This window comes from Oryctolagus cuniculus, chromosome 10 (genome assembly GCF_051225735.1).
Source record: "Oryctolagus cuniculus isolate XC-2025 breed Fujian yellow rabbit chromosome 10, ASM5122573v1, whole genome shotgun sequence".
In the NCBI taxonomy this organism is placed as follows: Eukaryota; Metazoa; Chordata; class Mammalia; order Lagomorpha; family Leporidae; genus Oryctolagus; species Oryctolagus cuniculus.
The window spans coordinates 100,357,952-100,372,884 of record NC_142876.1 but is presented as its reverse complement, the minus strand read 5'-3'; the positions used below and the strand labels follow the sequence as shown (position 1 = coordinate 100,372,884).

General features: G+C 53.0%; 1 long non-coding RNA gene across 1 annotated transcript in view; it reads left to right on the top strand.

Annotated features, from left to right (window-relative positions):
* Window positions 1–2,619: 2,619 nt before the first annotated feature.
* Window positions 2,620–14,933, top strand: part of LOC103349227 (uncharacterized) — a 30,046-nt gene continuing 17,732 nt past the window's right edge. The window contains exons 1-2 of the long non-coding RNA XR_517445.5: window positions 2,620–2,821; window positions 2,923–2,965. This is a non-coding gene — a long non-coding RNA (uncharacterized LOC103349227). The remainder of the gene's footprint in view (window positions 2,822–2,922; window positions 2,966–14,933) is intronic.

Genomic DNA, 14,933 nt, shown 5'->3' with positions numbered 1-14,933 from the left:
GGACTATAAAGGAGGAGAGAGACAACATGCACCAGGAACATCTGAAGGAACACCTGAGCAGCCCCTGAGAGAGCCGGCCGGCGGTGTGCCGCTCCTCCGTGGAAGCGGGGAAAGTGGCAGGGGGAACCGCCCTTCCACGGAGGTGGAGGGGTCGGCAGCCAACCCGGGAAGGACCAGCAGCAAACCCGGGAAGGGCCGAGCAGACAAAAGAACAGCTCAGGGTCCTGTGTCGTTCCTCTGCGAATTGGGGAGCGACACTGGGGCATCTAGGAAGGATGAGAAAGGAATTCGGAAGAGTAGTATCTCTGAAGGAGCAATAGAAGGCAGGAGTCCTATTAGGCGTGTCATTAAGGCCTTTCATGCCAACAGGAGAGACTGAGGACGAAAGGAGTGGGCTGCAATATTGATTTAAAGCAGGGAAACTAGCCCCGGTGTCCACCAAGAAAGAACCTCGCTTGCCAGACGCTGTCCCTATTACCCTTGGGTCCCTGGACTCATCTGTGTCGGGGGCTGTGGAACCCAGGCCATCTCATTCTGTTAAGTTTAATGAGATGAGATGTCCTGTGCCAGAGGGTTTGAACAGAAGGCTGTTCCAGAAAGGGGGGCTTCCCTCCCTGGGGGCAGTCCATCTTCCAGTGACCCCATTGTCCGCACTTGGGGCACGAGATAGAGGGAGGCCTCAGGTTAGGGAAGCTGCTGGCCCAGTGTTCAGTATTGCCACATGTAGTACAGGCTCCAGGAGGGCTAGAGCCTTGAGCTGAGGTGAACTTTGAGTTGAGTAGGCCTTAGCCTAGTGCCCAGCATTGCCGCATCGATAACAGCCCCGGAGGGTGGGCCTGGCTTGCAATTGGGGTCTCTGTAGATTAAGGAGGTCAGCATCTGAAACTATCTCCTTCTGAGTCCGTAATTCCTCTATTTCTCTATCGCTAAAAACATGAAAAGCCTCATCTATGAGGTCCCTCTGGGAGGACTGAGGACCATCTTGTGATTTTAGGAGTTTGTGATGGATATCTGGAGCTGACTGGGACATAAAGTAGGAATTTGAAATTCTTTTTTTTTTTTTTTTTTTTTTTTTTTTGACAGGCAGAGTGGACAGTGAGAGAGAAAGAGAGAGAGAGAAAGGTCTTCCTTTTTGCCGTTGGTTCACCCTCCAATGGCCGCCGCGGCCGGCGCGCTGCGGCCGGCGCACCACGCTGATCCGATGGCAGGAGCCAGGAGCCAGGTGCTTTTCCTGGTCTCCCATGGGGTGCAGGGCCCAAGCACCTGGGCCGTCCTCCACTGCACTCCCTGGCCACAGCAGAGGGCTGGCCTGGAAGAGGGGCAACCGGGACAGAATCCGGCGCCCCGACCGGGACTAGAACCCGGTGTGCCGGCGCCGCTAGGCGGAGGATTAGCCTAGTGAGCCGCGGCGCCGGCCGGAATTTGAAATTCTATCTGGGGGCACCGGCGCCGTGGCTCACTTGGTTAATCCTCTGCCTGTGGCGCTGGCATCCCATTTGGGTGCCAGTTCTAGTCCCAGTTGCTCCTCTTCCAGTCCAGCTCTCTGCTGTGGCCCAGAAAGGCAGTGGAAGCCCCTGCACCCGCATGGGAGACCAGGAGGAAGCACCTGGCTCCTGGCTTCGGATCGGTGCAGCTCTGGCCTTAGCGGCCATTTGGGGAGTGAACTGATGGAAGGGAGACCTTTCTCTCTGTCTCTCTCACTGTCTATAACTGTATCTGTCAAAGAAAAGAAAAAGAAAAATTCTATCTGGGGAATTGGGATTGGTGTTAGTATACTTTGTCACTGCCTCTGTAAGGCGTGACATAAATAGAGCAGGGTTTTCTTTGGGTTCCTGGGTGACCTCTTGGATTGTCCCGTTTATGGCTGTTCTTGGCCATAGCCGCCTGCAGGCATGGGATCATGTGGTCTCGGGTCTATAGCCCCGGATCCCTGGGTTGGTAAGTCTGATTTGGGTTAGGGTTGGTTTTGGAGATGGCTTGAGTGGCCTCTGGGTGTCTGTTTGAGGCCTGATGGTGCATATTACCTGCATGCTGGTTGGCAGCATGAGAGACTCCTTCAGATCCACCTAGAGTTAGGGTACAGGATAGAACTAAATAGAGATCATTCTAAGTTAAACCACAGGACTGAGTCGGATGGAGAAATCCCTGATGATATTTGAAAGTATTCTTGGAGAATGAACTTAAACGTTCCTCAATCTGAATAAGGTCTGATAGAGGACACATAGACCCTAACAAGAGCTTCCACCCAGCCACCTCCCTCAAGGGGAGGAAGGATTTGGGTTGTACAGTTTGGGAGTACATGTGAGGAGGGGATAGGGTAGCGGGAGGAGGCGGGGTGGGATCCGGATGAGGGATTAGGTGCCTCCATCTGAGAGGATTCCTGAGGCTGAGGCTTTGGAATTCCCTGGGACTGGGGTGTGTCGGGGTAGGGCAGAAGGTCATCTGCAGGGTCAGGGTCACAGAGGGGAGGAGATGAGGGAGGGAGTGGTGGGGTGGAAAAATTTCCTTCCCTGAGGAGAACTGGGTAAAGAGTCTTGCAGGGATAAGAGTGGGGCGGGGCGGCAACTGCCCGTGCTGCCACCGGTGGGGTGGAAGGGGAGGGGCTAGAGAGCAAAGGATGGTGTTCCTGAGCCGCTGCGTTCTGGGTGGAGGGAGAAAAAGGAGGGGTGGGGAGGCTGCAGGCCCTCTTCCTCCCTGAGAGTTTGGAGTGAGGAGAACTGACCCTGAGGGAGGCAGAAAGCATGGACATAGGAGATCTCTGACCATCTGCCATTTCTCCGTGTAAAAACTCTGAAGGTCGCAGAGGATTTAGAGATCAAAGGTACTGAATTCTGGCCATTTTGAGCCATTGTCTGATTTCTATTGAGGCCAAATTTTAGAACAGACGTTAATTAATCGCTTCTGCTTTATTTCTTCATTTAGGCCCAGCTTGTGCAAGCTTTTGAAGAGGCACGCCAGAGGGGAGGTGGGTGAAATGTGAGGTATTTCGGAACTAGTGGGTTGGGTAAAATATGGCCTGAGGGAAGAGGTCCCTTCCCAGGGTGCCCCTGGGAAAGAACCACCCCAACCGAGAACCCAGGTTCTAAGTCCTCTAAGAGGCGAGGACGAGAATCCCCATGCCTAGACCAATGTCACAGTTCTAAGCTATGGCAGGTGAGTGTTTGACCACACAGGCCAGGGGGATGAACCAGTCACGAGCGTCACCCCAGTGCACTTGAGGCAACAGAGGCTTCTCTTAGCAATCGATCCAGTGGGCCGAGAATGAGATCTGATGTTGTATGCAGTGATGAGATGCAGCAAAGGGCTCTCATCAGGAAGATGAGAAAGTTGTAAGGTGTCCCGGCGCGTAACAGATCTTCCCAGGCAGACGAATCGATTAATTCACAGGCTTTTATTGGGGTTCCGCTCCCGGGCGAGGTTCACCGGTCCCAACAGAGCAACAGAGCGGGGGGCGGAGAAGTCGCGCATCAGAGATTGGGAAAGCTCCTTTTATAGATTCAGGGCATGGGGGTTAAAGGTTGAGGTTAAAGGTCTGATCATCATTGGTTGACCTTTAGGCACCCGCAGGGACCTTGACAAGGACTTTCTTCCCCGGAAGTAGGCCTCCCCATTCCCGGAAGTGTAGGCCTTTCCTCCTTGCGGATCCCAAAGCTACCAAAAGTGACTTAGGCTGTTCTCAACTACTAGGGTTGTTTTTGGAGGAGTGTATTCCAGGCCCGTCTGGGTCACTCCAAGGACAGCCAGGGGATTCCTGGAGGTTGTACCCTCCCTCACCCCGAGGAGAAGCCAGGTCAGAAATCAAAGTAGAGAGATAGACTTGAGGACACTCCGTCCAGCTTTTGGGGTGCAGTTTTTGCCTGGGGAAGTTTGAGCCCTGGTCAGAGGTTCTCGGTCACCCACCAGGTTGTTCCCCATTACGTACATCCCTGGTCTCTCCTTGAAAGGAAATGAAGATCCAGTGCCACAGAGGAGAGTTGAAGGCGCGAGAGTGCGGAAGAAGGGGAAAGGAAGTCGCAGCTCTCATCCAAAAGCTGGAACCTTTGCTCCCCTCCTCACATGGGGCACAGTGAGAGGAGGCAGGGTACAAATTTACAGCCAGACCAAATTTATTCAAAGAAACTAAATCTGCACAGGTGGCTGACGGTCAGTGTGCACATTGATGGAACACATGGCGAGAGGCCCCAACCCCAGGGGCGGGCCTTCTTGTATCCTAGGAGCATGGGGGTGGGGTGGGGATAAGGGGTGGCAGGCAGAAGTGAATTCCTCCATACTGGTCTTTAAGTGCCCAAGAGCCTTCAAATATGGGGAAGAATGTGGGGTGGTGTGTAACCACAATAGGGTGTGAGACCCAATTGAGATGCAGGGACTAGGCATAATTCCAATGTTCTCTGTCTTTGGGAAGTGAGTGAGAATGGCTGAAGCTTATGTCTTGGTTCCATCGGAAATGGCAGCCTTCATTTAGGAAAAGGCAGACGCCCCCTTTCTGAAGTTAGCTGGTCAAGTCCCCTCCGGTTCTGCAGGACCATGGCTGCTACTGAGTCTCCATGATTTTGGAGAGCCACTGATGACTTAGCTGCAGATAATTTGCTGCAGAAGGTGGCTGATGAAGCAGTTCTCACTCTGGTACTCACTCCAGTTGTTATTCTTTTTTAATGTTAATCACATTTTGTTACTTGCACCTTTTTTTTTTTTTTTTTTTAAGATCTATTCATTTGAAAAAGTTAGAGATAGGCAGAGACAAAGAGAGGTCTTCCATCCACTGGATCACTCCCCAGATGGCCGTAATGGCTGGAGCTGTGCTGATCCAGAGCCAGGAGCCTCCTCTGGGTCTCCCATGTGGGTGCAGGGGCCCAAGGACTTGTGCCATCTTCCACTGCCTTCCCAGGCCATAGCAGAGAGCTGGATAGGTAGAGGAGCAGCCGGGACCAGAACCAGTGCCCATGTGGGATGCCGACACTTCAGGCCAGGGCCCCAACCCGCTGCGCCACAGCACCGGCCCCGATGGCTGTTTTTACTTGGACTTGATTGGGCACTAGTAAAGGAAGTTTGGTTATTGGTGGCAAGGTACATCTGAGGAGTGAGGAAAGCAAAGGTTCGCTGTGGCTTTTGCTAACTCGCCTACTGGCTTTGTCCCCACTTGGTTGGTAATGCATTTAGGAGCCTTTTTGGGTAAAACACAGGCTGTTATAAGAAACAGAAAAATTCCTCCAGCCAGACCGATTACCCATATATAAAACATGGCTAGAGCAAACCTTTGTGACTGGCTCCAGTTTTTGAGAGCCATCTTGGCCAGACCTGTGGACAGCAGAAAGGTCAGTATTATCATTGGTCCAAACGGAATAGGGTGGCATCATGACCTGATTCTCAGATGTCCCTCTGTGAACTTTGCAGGCTTCCTCCGTTCGTTGACCAGTTGGCTCCCAGGGTTGTATCTGGAATAGGGTTGTAGATTGCTCAAGCTTCGGCTATGTATAGATTTACTAGTGGCTCCTGTGGTCAAAGCAGGGCAGTGGGCTCAAGGTTGCCCTGAGGGGTTTTCAGGATCTTTGGCACCAGATACTTGGCAGAAGTCAGGTGGAGCAGCAGCCTTTACTCGAGAGTGATGGATCCAGGCGTCTATACCTGCAGCCCTTAAGGCTGTAGGAGTGGTTAGAAACACAGGGCAGAGCCCCTTCCTTGAGATCCTTTGGGGTACCCTGTGTCAGTCTTCTACTCATACAAGGTCTCCTGGCCCGTCAGGGTACTTGGTTACTGAAGTCTAACACCCACTGGTGTAACTGGGCTATAGTAGTGGCCAGGAGCTGTAGCTGGGCATGGATTTCTAAATTTTTCATTTCTTTCTTATCTCTGGGAACCTTTATAATGGGGGTGGGGGCAACAAACAGAATCTCATGGGTGAGAGCTTGATTCCTATTTGGGGTGAGCATCTCGCTCAGAGGAGACAAGCAGTACTGAAGTCCAGGATAATTGAGTCTCCTGACAAAACTTACTTGGGGCTTGTTCTAGGATCCTGTTCATACGCTCAACTTTTCCTGAACTCTGAGGCTAGTAAGTTCCGTTTAATTGGTAGGACCTTTGCCAGTTCTTGTGTGATCTCAGCCACGAAGGCAGGTCCACTATCTGACTCGATGGAGATCAGTATCCCATACCTGGGGGAAGTCTCAGCCAGCAGAATCCTAGCAACTTCTCTGGCTTTCTCGGTTCTGGTGGGGAATGCCCCTGCCCAACCCGAGTGTGTGTGAGCCATAACCAACAGGTATCCGTACCCTCTGCTGGGCAGTAGTTCAGCAAAGCCTACCTCTAAGTCTTCAAACCGGCTTTGTCTGGTTCTTTGTATTCCTGGCAGCTGGGAGGGCCCCTGTTTGGCATCTCTGAGTTATATTTCTGCAAAGTCTGGAGAGTTTGGTTACAAAATAATACCAACTTACCAGAGCTTCTAACTTTGCTTTTCCCCGTGTGAGTGTTTTCATGAAGCTGAGAAACCATGGGGTAGGCCAGGTGATCTGGGACGTGAAGGCATTTGTCAGAAAGAAGCCACCGTTCCTCTGAACTGCTGACACCCATCTTTTTTCTGTTAGCCAGTTTGCTTCCTCTGGGACATACTCCGGGTGTTCAGGCAAGGCCGAGACAACCGGTATCTTGCCAGGAGAGACCTGAGGAGTTCTCGCCATGGCTGCCCATTTTGCCTGAGTCTGCCCTCTGGTTTCCCTAGGTTATGGGGTCTTTTCCTTTCTGATGTCCTTGGCAGTGGACAAAAGCAAGCAGCTGCAGGCTCCCAGACCGCTTCTGGTGCCGAATGACCGCAGTTCAGTCAGTTTTTAGTGGCCTTTCCCCTGTGGTGAGAAGTCGTCTTCAGTTCTGTAGATGTTTTCCTTTTGTCCCTGTTCAGTTTCCAGGGCTCTGATTAAGGCTAACACCTCTGCTGTTGGTGCTCACTAGCCCACTGCGAGGGCCCCTGACTCTTGTTTCTGTTAGCACTGCACACCCTGACAGGTGCTTACCGTTCAACAGGAAGTCCCTTTAGTTAGCCAAGAGGAGTAGGATTGGTTCTTGTCTTTGCACAAGAAAGATTTCAGATGTGAGCTGGCGCCGCGGCTCACTAGGCTAATCCTCCGCCTTGCGGCGCCAGCACACCGGGTTCTAGTCCCAGTCGGGGCACCGGATTCTGTCCCGGTTGCCCCTCTTCCAGGCCAGCTCTCTGCTCTGGCCAGGGAATGCAGTGGAGGATGGCCCAAGTCCTTGGGCCCTGCACCCCATGGGAGACCAGAAGAAGCACTTGGGTCCTGGCTTCGGATCAGCATGGTGCGCTGGCCACAGCGCGCTGGCCGCGGCAGCCATTGGAGGGTGAACCAACGGCAAAGGAAGACCTTTCTCTCTGTCTCTCTCTCTCACTGTCCACTCTGCCTGTCAAAAAAGATAGCATTCAGATGTGAGACTGCAGTGGTAAGCAAGGAGACACAGCTTAACTGGGGTAGGGCATCCGTGAGAATGGATGGGACAGAATCTGAGAGAGGACCCAGTCACTCAGACTGGGGAAGCAAGCTGACACGGTATAATGGAGAGAATGCACGTGACAGGCCAGGCGGGCAGCTCAGGAGAGAGCGGAGAGCTGAGCGTGCACCCTATAGTCAGACTGGGGCTTAAAAGGGAAAGGGGTCCGGTTCTTCCCACTGTTCGTCCTTTCCTTCTCCCTTTTCCTCCTCCAGGACAAAGCATTTGCTGAGTAAATTAAGTGAAATCCCCCCAAGGCTTCACTACCGAGGGCTGTCAGACTCGGGGCCCACCTGGTGCCAGCCAGAGGAGCTGCCTCCACGGTGCCTGCCTTGGGGGTGGGGGAAGGTGCTGTGTTACCAGGCCAGGTGACCCATTTGGTGCTGAACAGAGAGGGTTCTCCTGGGAGCTCTTGAGGGGGAGGGGGAGGGGGAGGGGGAGGGGGAGGGGGAGGGCTGAGACCACCTGGAAAGTTGCAGGGTCTGGGCAGGACTTTGAAGCGCAAAATGCTGAGCTGCTTCCAATGAGCTTCTGCAGGTCTTGGTTTTCCTCAGGCCCCTCTCATACACATAAGCTAATTTCTTTCTTTCTTTCTTCCTTCCTTCCTTCCTTCCTTCCTTCCTTCCTTCCTTCCTTCCTTCCTTCCTCTTTTTTTTAAGATTTGTTTGTTTATTTGAAAGGCAGAGAGAGAGAGGGTTCTTCACTCCCCAGATGTGCCAATCTGGAGTCAGGAGCCTCTTCCGGGCCAGGGACTTTGGCTGTCTTCTACTGCTTTGCCAGGCCATAGCAGAGACACATGAGCTGATTTCTAACTTCCTACCTAACGGTTGGGTATCCAAATGTGACAGAAGCCTGTTGCCTCTGGAAACTCTGGACCTGTCTCTGGGTTTTCAGAGTTGGGAAGTCCCAGATAGCTTTTTTTTTTTTTCTCCCCCATTCAGGTCCCAGGGCCTGACGTCCCTTTGAAACCCTGAGCACATGACCTTTTGATAAATCTGGGCCGTCTCGAGGGCGACGTGGTATCCAGCCCTTTGGAGCCGATCCAGCAGTGCTTCTGCTCCTGTTTCAGTCCTGCAGGCTTGTGCTTGCCGGGAGCAGGTCGTGCACATACTGTAGCAGTGCACACTTGACTTCTGCACCGGGGAGGTGGGCTGGGTCGTCTGCCGGAGCTTCTCAGAGCATTGTGAGGGAACCTTTGAGTTCTTGGGGCAGTGTAGTACGTGTTCATCGTTCCTTCGTGCTGGTAGTAGTGAAGTAGGCAGGCATATAGGTTACAATTGATTAGGTTTATGAGCTGGAAGACCACGCCTTCGCCACGCCCCGTGTGACCTCACGCCTTACCTGGCCACACCTGGGTGCCCACCAGCCAATCAGGTTAATTCACCACACCCCTTTGGAAGTGGGTTAAAAGCCTGGGACAAGGTGTATCCAGTCCTTCTCTTCCTTTCTCTGGCCTCTAGCCTGGAAGGGGCTGGCTGTAGCCTTGTGCCTCCAGGGCGTGTGGCCTTGGCCACCTGCCCTAGGCTTCCTGGCCTGGATGCTCCTCCACGTGGCTGGTTCCTGGTGCTTGGTATGAACCCAGATTTACCTCTCTCTCTGATAAAACTGTCACTCTTCTATGCATCTTTCTCACTAAATAAAGGCTTAAAATGTACCATGCTGCTTCGTTTATCTGTGCTGGTATTTAGAATTCTTCTCTAAATATTAGACAAGAACCCTCTCAGGCTTATTAATATTGAGGATTTATTAATAAGTGTATGGTGATATCATATGGCACCCCAAATTCCAATAGCATGTGTGGCACCCCAGATGGCACTTCTGGGGAACTTTAAGGGGCTACATCTTTGTATAGATTTTGGGGGGTCATCTCCAATATCACTCTGATTTGAAGGCAAGTAGGGGCTTCTTGCAGGAGGCAGCCCAAGGCAGAAAACAGGCTCCTTCAGGTTGAGACAGGTAAAGCATCAGGCCTCAGTGGATGTGAGGCCCAAGAGGCTGTTGGAGACCATGGGTGAGTGGTTCCTGTGGCCCTGTTGATGGCTTGCAGGTCCTGGACAGGTCTGTAGTCACCAGTGCCTGGCTTTTTTGCCCTCCCCCTTTTTTTCTCAATGGAAGAGGGCCCAAGCCTGAGTCTCGGCATTAAACTGGTGTGTTGGCAAGACATGCACTACAACTCTGCTGCCGCCACAGCCTCCTATGGCTGTGTCTTAGGCTTCAGAGACAGGGGCTCCCTGTGCGTCATGGCTCTGGGTTGAGTGGAGACGTGCCTCTCTATCTGCTCAAGTTACTCAGGGTCTGGTGGGCGGTAAAACAGATGCTGTTGGACTTCGGTAGAGGAGGGGCCCCCTGTGCTTTCATTAGGTAGGAAGTCAGAAATTTAGCCCACGTGTGTGAGACAGGCCTGAAGACCAGCACCTGCTACAGAAGCCCAACATTTTGCACTTCCAAGTCCTGCTCAGACCCTGATAACCTTCCAGGTGCTCCCAGCCTGGAGAAGATGGAGAGGTGGGTAAACAGACTCCCTTAAAAACCTAGGGAGTCCGAACAGACTGTGCGCTCAGTCCTCTGCCTCTCGGCTCAGCCACCCACCTGGCCTGCCCAGGTGTGTTCTCTCCATTCAACCACATAACCTCACTCTCCCCCAGTCCCAGTGACTGGGCACTCTTATCTGTCGCTTCCCAATAAAGCCTTATCGCTTCGCTCTCCATCTCACACCTGAAATCTTTGTTGCGTGAAGACAAGAACCCCATGGCTCCCAGGGCCTTTCCTCGGGTGACACTTTGACAGGGGGAGGTAGGGAGGCAGCGACGATGGGGGCTTTTTAGAGGGACTGTGGAGGTCTTGGAGGTCTCTCGACTGGAACTGAGTTCTGCCCATAAGGGTTTTGTTCTGACCCTGCCTGTCAGCACAGAACGTATCCAGGGGGGCTGAGTCAATGCAATTTGTAACCAGGAATTGTCTATTCCCGGGAACTAGTCTGGGTGGCCTCCCTATCTGCTTATCACCAGGTGCACCTTCAGTGTGACCTCTTGGGCTCCTGGGTGGGGCTCCCCCAGCATGGCAGCCCAGCAGACAGAGCAGCAATGTCACGGATCTGCTCATCTCTGCACTGCTGGGCTGGCAGGCGGCTCGGGCTCCCTGATGAGCGGGAGGGGCCGTGTGCATCACAGGTGGCTGGGCACTGTGCCTACCTCCACAATGCCTGGCTCAGCACCCTAGGCCCTAGCCTGCTGTCCAAGTGGCCTGGCCCTGCAGCCTGTGGCTGCTCACTCCTCTACACCCCAAGAAGGTTTCCCTGAAGAGCCGTAGCCCCCCCCTTATATTACATGGGGAGTTGCCTCTGTCAGCTACTCTGTTAAAAGTTGGCCCTACCACTTTGCAGATTTATTTATTTATTTATTGGCAGGCAGAGTGGACAGTGAGAGAGAGAGAAATGTCTTCCTTTTTCCGTTGGTTCACCCTCCAATGGCCACCGCGGCCAGCGCACCGCGCTGATCCGAAGCCAGGAGCCAGGTGCTTCTCCTGGTCTCCCATGGGGTGCAGGGCCCAGGTACTTGGGCCATCCTCCACTGCACTCCCGGGTCACAGCAGAGAGCTGGACTGGAAGAGGGGAAACCGGGACAGAATCCAGCGCCCCAACCAGGACTAGAACCCGGGGTGCCGGCACCACAGGCGGAGGATTAGCCTATTGAGCTGTGGCGCTGGCTAGATTTATTTATTTTTTAACGTTAAACCAAAATTTTTAATTTTGTTTTATTTTTTTATTTTATTTTATTTTTTGACAGGCAGAGTGGACAGTGAGAGAGAGAGAGAGAAACGTCTTCCTTTGCCGTTGGTTCACCCTCCAATGGCCGCCGCGGCCGGCGCGCTGCGGCCAGCGCACCGCGCTGATCTGATGGCAGGAGCCAGGTACATATCCTGGTCTCCCATGGGGTGCAGGGCCCAAGCACTTGGGCCATCCTCCACTGCACTCCCTGGCCACAGCAGAGGGCTGGCCTGGAAGAGGGGCAACTGGGACAGAATCCGGTGCCCCGACCGGGACTAGAACCCGGCGTGCCGGCGCCGCAAGGCGGAGGACTAGCCTAGTGAGCCGTGGCGCCGGCCAAAATTTTTAATTTTGTAAAATCTACCTTAGAGACCCTAACAATAGAGCTCTGGGTACCCATTGTTATTTTGCTGAATCTGTTAAACCTGGTAACAAAACAAGTTTGGTAGATGATAAAACAACAATTTTAAAACAGTGACCTTTTTAGATGCAAAAGAGAAAATTAAACTCAGTGTCCAGTTTCATTTGCACCAACTTAGCACGGAAGCCTTTACTCTGGCATCTTTATGCGTGAGGCTGTTATTTATCAAGTGCGTCTCCCTAGATTTTCGACTGAATTTGAGCCTGGTCTTCAGACAAGTGCCTTGGGCCAACACCTAGTCAACAGTCAGATACCTGGGACTGTTGCAGAAACATACATGTGTTCAGGCAGCTGCAAGACAGGTCCCAAGGGTGACTGTGGGTCAGGAGACCGTGTGTCATGGGGGAAAAGCCCTCTGGGAATTGTTAACTTAGGTTCAGGGGACTTTTAAGTATCACTGCCCCAGGCTGCCGGGCAGCTGGCCTTCTCACCATTCTCAGCAAAGGGGTGGGGTTGATAGACCACAAACCCAAGAGAGGGAAAAAGTCCAAACTGCCTCTTCTTCCCCCTCCCCTGCCACTGAACACATTTTTATGCTTGCGGCCCTGACAGTTTTAGAGCAGATGGTGAGTTTTAAATGGAGTTTTCCCATCGCTTGCCACCCCCTGGTCGGTATCACTGGGACAAGGGACAGGCCCAGATCCTGACTGTGATCACCTCGCCCACCTGGCCCTCTCCTTGTGGAGGAAACAGCCTTGTGTTAGGACTCACTTGGATTCCAGGGCCACAAACATTCCCACTACACACACTCTCACACACTCTTCCATTACAGGAGCCAGATGGGTACCTCCCTGTGAGGACCCAGCAGGAGCAATTGCTGGGCTCCTGTTTCCGCACAAAGAGGCAGACCTGAGTCCTGGGCACCCCGGGGGCAGCTTACCAGGTCCAGGAGGATCGGCCTAGTCGGCTGTGGGGAGTCAGTCTGGAGGGCCTGCTAGAGCTTGGGAAGTTAGGATCCCAGATCAAAGCTCAAGGGGCCAGCCTTGTTTGAACACAGCAGGGGGTGCCCCAGCACTTGTTTATGGGCACAGCCAACCACCACATTGTTAAAAAACCTGGGGTGGGAAAACTTGCTTCAAACAGGCACCAGAGGCTACGGGCTCAGTGGGAACCCTCTCCTGAGACTGAGCCCTGAGTGTAAGTTTCTTCAAATATTGATAGATTCATCAGCATCTTACCTTAACGTTACAGTACAGACAGAACCTGAGAGAGAGTGCGCGGTTTACATTTAGGCCAGGGTTTTGTTTGTTTGTTTTTTGGCCCTGCGTAGTGTTTTATTTCGTGAAAGCAGCCATGCTGCGAACCTCGGAAACTCAGCCCCGCCCCCTGCACCGCGCCATCGCCGGGCTCCCTCAAGTCCACCTCTGCCCGGCTGCGTGGCCAGTGAGTGCTGGACGGCGTTCAATATTGCATTTACTGTTGGCAGAGGGAGGGGGAGAGCCTGCCTCACTCTGTGCACAGGACGGCGACCCCGCTCTCCTACAAGCTGCGGGGATCTTCTTTCGTGGCAACTTCGAAGTCTACGGTGAAGATCAGGTCGGCGCGGGTGAAGTTCAGGTAGACGGGCAGGGTCACCACGCTCGCCTTCTTCTCGACGCTGGTCTGCTTAGCCCAGCGCAGCTGCGTCAGGGGCAGGGCGGTGGAGATGGCCTGGGACAGCGACAGCTTGCTGTCGCTGTACCTTAGGCCGGGGTTTTTAAGCGGATGGGTCTTGCCTTCCTGCCTCTTCTCCTTCTCCCCCTCCTGGAACAAAGGACTTTTTGGATGTAAATACGAAAACTTTGAGTTTTCCCCCTGAAGTTGTCAGGCAGGGGGAAGCCTGGCTGGCATCGCACCCCTCCCCCTTAGAGGAAGGATGGTTAGCGGGTAGAAGGGGCAGGACCCCCTGTAAGGTCAGGATCCAGGCAGACACCGGGCTGCACCTGGAAGGTTATCGGGATGACCTTGAGATGCGGATGCTGGAGCTGGATGTCAATGCCTTCGGCCTTTGTCACACGCATATAAGCTCATTTCTGACTTCCTACCTAAGAAGGAAGAGATTGTTTGACAAACAATAATAAAGAAACATTGCCGTGAAACAGCTGGTGGAGATAGAGTAAGAGAACCTGAGGTGTGGGTGTTGAGAGAGCTGGTCTTGAGGGTGGTTTTCTAGTATAGCAAGTGGAGTGGAGGACGAACTGGAAGAAAGAGAGGACAGTGCCACCCAATGGGCTGCCTGGTCTGCCCTGCAGTTACTGACCATGATGGCAGAATTCTCAGTCTAAGCAGCCCTACAGTGGACAAGTCTGAATTGTGTTGGGAGACAGGCTGCCTCGAGGGGAGGAGTTATGAAAGTAGCACTGGGGGCCGGTGCTGTGGCGTAGTGGGTAAAGCTGCCACCTGCAGTGCCAACATCCCATATGGGCACGGCCCCACTTCTGGTCCAGCTCTCTGCTATGGCCTGGGAAAGCAGGAGATGGGCCAAGTCCTTGAGCCCCTACACCCACGTGGGGGACATAGAAAAAGCTCCTGGCTTTGGATTGGCACAGCTCTGGCCACTGAAGCCATTTGGGGAGTGAACCAGTGGATGGAAGACCTTTCTCTCTGCCTCTACCTCTGCCTCTCTGTAACTCTTCCAAATAATAAAATAGCTAAATCTTAAAAAAAAAAAAAATGGAGATGGCTGTCTCTTTAGTAAGAAGGCCCCTTTCTTTCCAAATCACATAGTGGGATAGGAGAGTTTGGAAGGCGTATTTTGAGTCAGTATAGACAGCGATAGTTTCATTTTTTTGCCAGCACAAAGGCAAGGGTTAGGGCATGAGTTCAGCCTATTGATGAGTAGTATTGAAAGGGAGTGGTCCCACCTTACCTGTATCGGCGGTCGATGCCACAACATATCCTGCCTGTTTTATTCCCTCATGAAGGATGGAGCTACCAGCTGTGAGACAGACTGGAGTGGGGTTAACAAGGGGATGACCCTCTTGAATGTTTGAAGAATGAGGTAGTAAGGGTTCGATAGTCTCGGTGCAGGAGTGGACAGGAGCCGCATGATCTGGAGATGGAGATGGAGGGGGTGAGGGAAGGAGAGTTGCTAGGTTGAGGGGAGGACAAGGTTTAAGAGTGAGGGCAGGGTCCTCGATTACTGCCACCTGAAGGGCCAGAATGTGTGATGATGGGAGAGACGGGGGGCCCTGTAAGGAGATCTGATGGATGGTGTGAGCAAAGACTGGTCAGCAGAGAGCCAAAGGTGAGTTTGTTTGACTCTTGTATGAGGTC